The sequence below is a fragment of the Emys orbicularis genome, chromosome 5 (assembly GCF_028017835.1).
Source record: "Emys orbicularis isolate rEmyOrb1 chromosome 5, rEmyOrb1.hap1, whole genome shotgun sequence".
In the NCBI taxonomy this organism is placed as follows: Eukaryota; Metazoa; Chordata; order Testudines; family Emydidae; genus Emys; species Emys orbicularis.
The window spans coordinates 71,423,600-71,430,213 of NC_088687.1; the positions used below are offsets into that span (position 1 = coordinate 71,423,600).

Consider the following 6,614-nt stretch of genomic DNA (forward strand, 5'->3'; position numbering starts at 1 on the left):
GGGGTCCCTTTTGTCCCCCCCCGGAGCCATAAGCTCCCTTCCCTACCTCGGAGAGGAGGGAAGCCCCAGGAAACCGTACCGTCGGCTCAAAAGCTACTGCAGCACCGTTGGCTTGAAGGCTGGTGCCCAGGGCTGGAGAGGGACGTACGGGGACCACGGGTTGTCCAGTCAGCCCACCCCCCTTGTCCGCTTTCCTGTAGGTTCACCAGAGGAGAAATGCCTGGGAACCTGCTCCCTTGTGTTCCTGCCATGAAACAAGGGCAGGCCTGGTTGGGCCATTAGTGTAGAACTGTGGTGACCCCCGAGTTAGCATCCTGGTGTGATTGGCTTGAGTAAAAGTGAGCTGTGGAAAGAATGGGGGCCAAAGGATCCAAAATCCTGCCGGTCCCACCCAAAGGCACGCCTGCTGCTTATATGTACGTACATTATGGATCGTCGACGTGTAAATATTTAGATAAGTGGAACTGGTACACTAGAGATAATCCGAAACTGCAGTTTCCCCTGGAGGGTAGCTTTGATCTTGACCGGATGGTGCACCTTAGAGGAGCCCTTCTTGCCAACACGGTGCCCCAGGATCAGTTTGATGCGTATTTTAGTTTCCGTAGTGTAGTGGTTATCACGTTCGCCTGACACGCGAAAGGTCCCCGGTTCGTAACCGGGCGGAAACACCAGGCCGTGATCGTATAGTGGTTAGTACTCTGCGTTGTGGCCGCAGCAACCTCGGTTCGTATCCGAGTCATGGCACCAAAAGAGGTGGAAGGGATTTTGGCTGCTGCCCAGCATTACTATCGGCAGTTAGAAAAGAAAAAGGATGATACTGAAACCCAGCTGATGGCCCTGCAATTAAAATCCTTGCAGGGCCCAAGGGGAAAAAGGGCTAAGCCAGGGCTAGGTAATCCCACCAGTGAGATTCCCAGGTTCGGTGCGGCCCCCGGACCTGGCCCAAATGCCTGTTTTTTTATGTGGCCAGGTGGGTCATTGGCGAGCCCAGTGTCCTAACTCACGCTGCGTCTATTGTAAGCAGCCGGGTCACACGGTTAAGGCATGCCCCGCGATCCCTCCCTGCCGCCCCGGTTGGTTCCGACCCCAACCTGACCAAGCTCGCCCCCTACCCAGTCCCGACTCCCAGCCTTTTCCCGGTCCACCCCCACTGATAAGCTATTAGGGAAGCCAAGAGATTTGCGACATCATCTGCCCGTTTCTCCCTGTTGACCAAACGGGCCCAACTATTTCTTGCCTAATAAATGGTATCCCCACTTCTTGCTTGGTAGATACTGGGGCCTCACGTTCAACTCTGAGGGCTCAGGAATTCTCGGCTGTGCCCCTCTCTTCAGAAATTGTCACGGCTGTCGGGGTGGGAAACGCCCCTATTCCCCATCCCGTTACTTCTCCCTTGTCAGTCTCTATCGGTCCCCTATCTGACCAACACGCGTTTCTCCTTAGCCCCTGTTCTCCTGCCAATTTATTGGGAAAGGATTTGCTGTGTAAACTAAATTGTACAATTTTTTGGCTCCCCGTCGGGGAATCGAACCCCAAAATGTGTGGAGGGCCAAGTACCATCTCCCTGCATTACCATCCCTGAATTATTATCCGCCCCAGTTCCCACCTTTCCCCCTTCCATCAACCATACCTCCCGGGACCACCCTCTCATGCGGGTTTCCCGGTCCCCTGGGTCTGCCACCCCCCACATTTTTCGGCTGTTAACCGAAAACTCGAATGTCATACAGTGGCCGCGGCCTTCTCTTTCTGGAGACTTATTTTCGTATTGTTCGGCCAGGCTGTTTTTCTCCCTCCGGGACAACCCCAGCCATCTTTATCAACGAATCATCTCTTGGGAAACTATGGGAAGCGTGTTCATAGATAATGTCAACATCACATCGGCACCCGGTTCCCAGCCAAAGGTTAAAACATCCTTCATACGCGGCTGGCAGGATAACGTGGATGCCATGTTAGTCCCAGGCCTGTGCGTTGCTAGGGATGAGTCTGGTTCCCTTTGTTACTTGATCACGCAGGCAGCAAAAGGTGAGGTGCGCACCGGCAGATATTGTCTCTTTGCCCCAGACTTTACCTGTAACCAAACACTTCCTCCAACGGCAAACATCACCTGCACCCTCATCCAATACACTCCCGCCCTCACCGCTAATATCACCACTGTTAAAAGGGCCCTGCATATACATGCCCATCAGTTATGGTACGAAGCACTGGGGAAGGGCGATGTTACAGGATTCAAGTGGACCATCTTAGATGCCACTTTGGGTACCATCCGATTTTCCCTTCCCTTATCCCACTTCCAAATCGCTGCCACCTATCCAAACTGCTCCAAGGGAGCGGCCATTAGGCTCGCACAACAACAATCTTTGTTACGCGGAAACCGGGACAGGAGAGGGGTGGCCGACACTTTATGGAAGGGGGCCAATAGTGCCGCCTCGGCCTGGAATGTCTACAAAACCTCGCAACATGAAACCAAACTGGGACAACTTGAACAGGCAACCGGGCTTATCTCCGCAGCACAGGTAACAGGAATCAGGGCTGGGGTGGGGGAATTACACGTCATTTCCACTCTCAACACCCTCACCCACGATCTCCTCACCCAAATGGTCTATCACATTTCTGGGGCTGGGAAGGCATTGCAGTGGGACCTGGCTTGCTCTGAGGTGCAGGATTTTCTTAACGTACAACTTACAGAAATTCGAGAGGACCTCAGGCACCAGGCCTGGCCCGCTGCCCTTCGCAACACCTCAGGTGTTCCCCCTGAATTATGGCCTTGGAGGCATACTTGGAGATTTTCCGGGTGGAGTTGCCGACGCTCACAGTGTTCCTTTGAGGCTTATGGTCCTGTGAGCGGGGTATGGGCCCCCACTTACCGGCTCTTCCCTGGCCCTTGGGGAGGATGTTTGTGGGATTGGGTGGTCCACCAGGACGTGTGGGAAATTAAGCCACCCCACGGCCCGAACCGCTTCCTAGTTAGTGCGGCGGAGATAACCCCCGACGTCTGGATAGGCCAGGGCTCCTTATGGACCCTGTGGCCTTTACAACCCCCTCAGCTTCAATGTATTCGTAAGCTCAGACCGGGAGAAATTATTGTTCTTCATGAACATGTCTGCTGGGAGGGAAAAGGCAAATTAACATCCCTCGCCTCCCAAACCATTCTCGAGGCTGACAACAGCTGTGTCCTGGTTAATTCATCCTCCCTATTAGACACGGTATTTAATTTGACCACCGCCTCCGGCTCACAAGTTGTTTATTGGCCAGCGGACAGACGGTACCAAATCTCTTTATCATTTTCAATTCCCTTCGATTGGGCTGCCTTGGTACCAGACCGTTTCCATTCCCTGGAGACCCTGCTTCCCAAAATTAGCAAACTATCCCAGTTAAAGAATCAAATTGATATTCTGGAAACCACCTATAATACCGAGCTCCGGGCCTTTGAAACCGCTCACCGTGTCACTACCCTTTGCACGGGCTCAGATTTTCTCTGCATGATTACAAAGGTTTTTCACCCCCCACATATACATGGGTTTCTGCTCTGGGGGCTCATCGGTGGTGGGCTGTTGTTGGGCACCTGTGCATGCTATTGTTGCTGCACACGTTGCCATCCCCGACCTGCAGTGTTGTCCTTCCCTCCACCACCCCCTTACCCCTTGCCCCTCGCCCCTTTACGGACTTCTGTGTTGGAACCAGAAGATCCAGTATATGACTCACTGGAAATACCCTACTGTAACGAATATGAAATGCCCCTGGAAGAGAGACCTGAGGTCCAAGCTTTAATGAACATTCATATCGAGGAAGTTGATGCTGTTGAATTAGCATCAAGAGGAGGGAATTGATGAGGATTTTCGGGGAACCCCCATATGCCTTACTCTGAATTATAACCTATTGCTAAGCTAGCAACAGCAGGCCGTGGCAGACCTGCTTGATATTAAAAGTATATGCTTTGAGTTATAAGCTTGTGTGGCACAATGCAGGACCTGTATGGCTCAATCAAAAGGCCAACAGAAGAAAAAGGGGAACCAACGCCTACTGGTAGTTGGGTAACCTGACCTAAGATAACAGTAGTTTAGCTATGGAAAAATTGATAAAGCAGAAGAGTCTTGTACAGTGAAACCGCAAGTAGGTGGGCACACAGTTAAGAAAGGGCTTGTTGTACAACTCTATTAGCAAATTAAACGCATTAGGTAACTTAGTATTCAATAAAGTAATGCAAAAGAAGGTAATGCAAGAGGGGGCCGTGCAGGAGCCTCTAGCAATAACAGGAAAAACCCTAAATGGTATCGGGTCCAAGTCGCGGCCCCAGAAAGGCTCTGATTGGTTTGCTGATAAATATACCAAATAAGGCTAATAAGATTTGTAATGCTTCATTACGCGTTGCGGTTTTTACCTTTATAAGCTTAAATTTGTGTGATTTATGCAAGGCGGCTGACCCCCTTGCTTGGGGATACGCCGACCTTCCCTTTATGCATAATTGTATTGTGTAACCTAATAAAGGTGCATCAGTGTGTCTGACCCAAAATCAACGGTGTGGTCAATTTTTCCACGACACTGCCCCATTCTGTTCATCGCCATGGTCAATGGTCCAACCCAGTCTGGCCATTCTTATGAGTTTTCATTTTGTACATCATTTACAACTTTTCAGTGAATCCAGAAGCTAGTGTCACATCTGAAATTCCAAGAGCATAAGAGAGACTTTATTTTTAAAGTTCTAGTAGGAGTTTAGATACTGTCTAGACATGATTGCACTGCTTCACAGCAAGCTACAAAAGTTACCATTAAAGAGGCAACATTTATGTGCCTTGGCATCAGTTATTTCCTATAGTTCTAGTAGGAAATTGCAATTTCCTAGGTACTTCTGTGTGGTAATTATGGAGATGGAGGTGGAAGAGAGAGCGAGTGCATGGCAAAACTCTCTCCCTTTTGTCATGTCCTTTCTTCCCTCTTGGCTTTGCCCCCCCCCGCCCCCCGAGTCAAGTGAGCATTACCTCATTGCAGTCCCAAACTGACCAAAGGGGGGGGTGTTACTCACTCGAGAGTCCAACAGATCCTTTGTTGTTGCATATGCCAGTGTCCTTTGTTCCTGTGAGGCTGGGCTGGGCTGGTCCCATACATGCCCCTCTGCTTCTGGAGAGTTTTTGCCTGGGCTTGTTTTAAGCCATGAGGACACATTTTCAGCCTCATAACTATAATATTACCATAAACAACAATTACTATAACATTATCATAACAACAATGATCAGTACATCAATAGCCTTCCAAAGACACCCAACATGACAAACTTTGCATTACATACCACACAATCATATTATAAGGATGAACATGGAGGGTGTTCCCATGAGGTACAGAACGTCACACCTCCCGCCTTTGTTTACTGCAAGAGGGTTAGTCAGTGACTATCTCAAAGGCAATTTGTGTTATAGTTCTTTTGGCATCCAGCCATTAATGCCATGAGGCGGTGTGCCTCAGTTTCCCCATTCACACAAAGCAAACCAGGTTTTTCATGGTTTCTCTGCTGTGATAAGCTTTAAACCTGTTTACAGATATTAATTGAAAAGTAGCATTATCATAAGGTTTAACATCCATGTCAAAATTCTTATCCCCCAAACTTAACATTAATACCAAAATGTTTATCTCAGATGTGCGTTTACAAGTATCTTTATAATATCACGCCCTCTGTTCAGATATTCTAGTTTGAGGCTAGTTTGTTCATTACCCATGGTGTTCTTTGACTCTCTCCAATGTAATCAGTCACTGGCTTTTCCTTCCTTCCAGTGTTCCCCTCTGTGTGGGCTCTTAATTTTATGTTTCTGGAATTTTGGTGCCTCAGGATCTTGTAAGATAGGTGTTCAGGGGGATCCTGCACATTGGCTGACCCTTTGGGGAGCAGTCTCCCAACCCCAGGACCGTACATATAAAGAAAATCCAGCTCCCCTTTTGGGGGTTATCCTGTGTTTCACCCTCCCAGCACTGAGTCCTTCCCTGACCCCTAGAGGACTGTGATCTGTGCTCTCTGGGCTAGGTGTGTTTATCCTTCACTCAGATTCACCGTTTCCCAGCAGCTTTCCCATAATTGCTCTCGGTGTCTCACCAGTCTGGGGGAAAACACCCTCTCGTAGCAGGGCAGGGCACTCACCACCACGGCACCTCCTGCTGGTCAGTCCAGGAATTAGCTCATCCAGCTCAGGAGCACCCTCTTCCGGCCGCTTTCTCCCTTACCAGCCCCTCTGCAGTCCCTATATCGCCACCAATTCAGGCACCACATCCCTCCCAGACCATGGTGCCCCTTACCTTGGGGTGCTGCCCCACAGCAGTAGCCCCACTCTCTGGGTCTTCCCTCCTAGGGGAACCCCAACCCCCTATACCCACCTTGCTTCGGTGGCTACTGCCAGTAATCATCTAACCCCTTCTCTCAGGGGCAAACCGCAGTCTGAAATGGCCACTCATCACTGGCAAGGGGGTTGAACCTGCTGCCTTTTCTTGCCCTGGCTGCCTCCCTGCAGCCATAGTACCTCCTCAGGCCTTTGCCGCAAGGCTTCAGCCTGGGAGGTCGCTAGGCCAGCGCTCCCCAGCTCAGCCTGCCCTTTCCTAGTACTGCTCTGTCTAAGGTATCCCTATCTCTACCA

General features: G+C 50.2%; 1 non-coding gene across 1 annotated transcript; it reads left to right on the plus strand.

The window, feature by feature from the left end:
• Positions 1-595: 595 nt before the first annotated feature.
• TRNAV-GAC (transfer RNA valine (anticodon GAC)) lies at positions 596-668 on the plus strand. The gene has a single exon. It is a non-coding gene; the product is annotated as a tRNA-Val (tRNA).
• Positions 669-6,614: the final 5,946 nt, after the last annotated feature.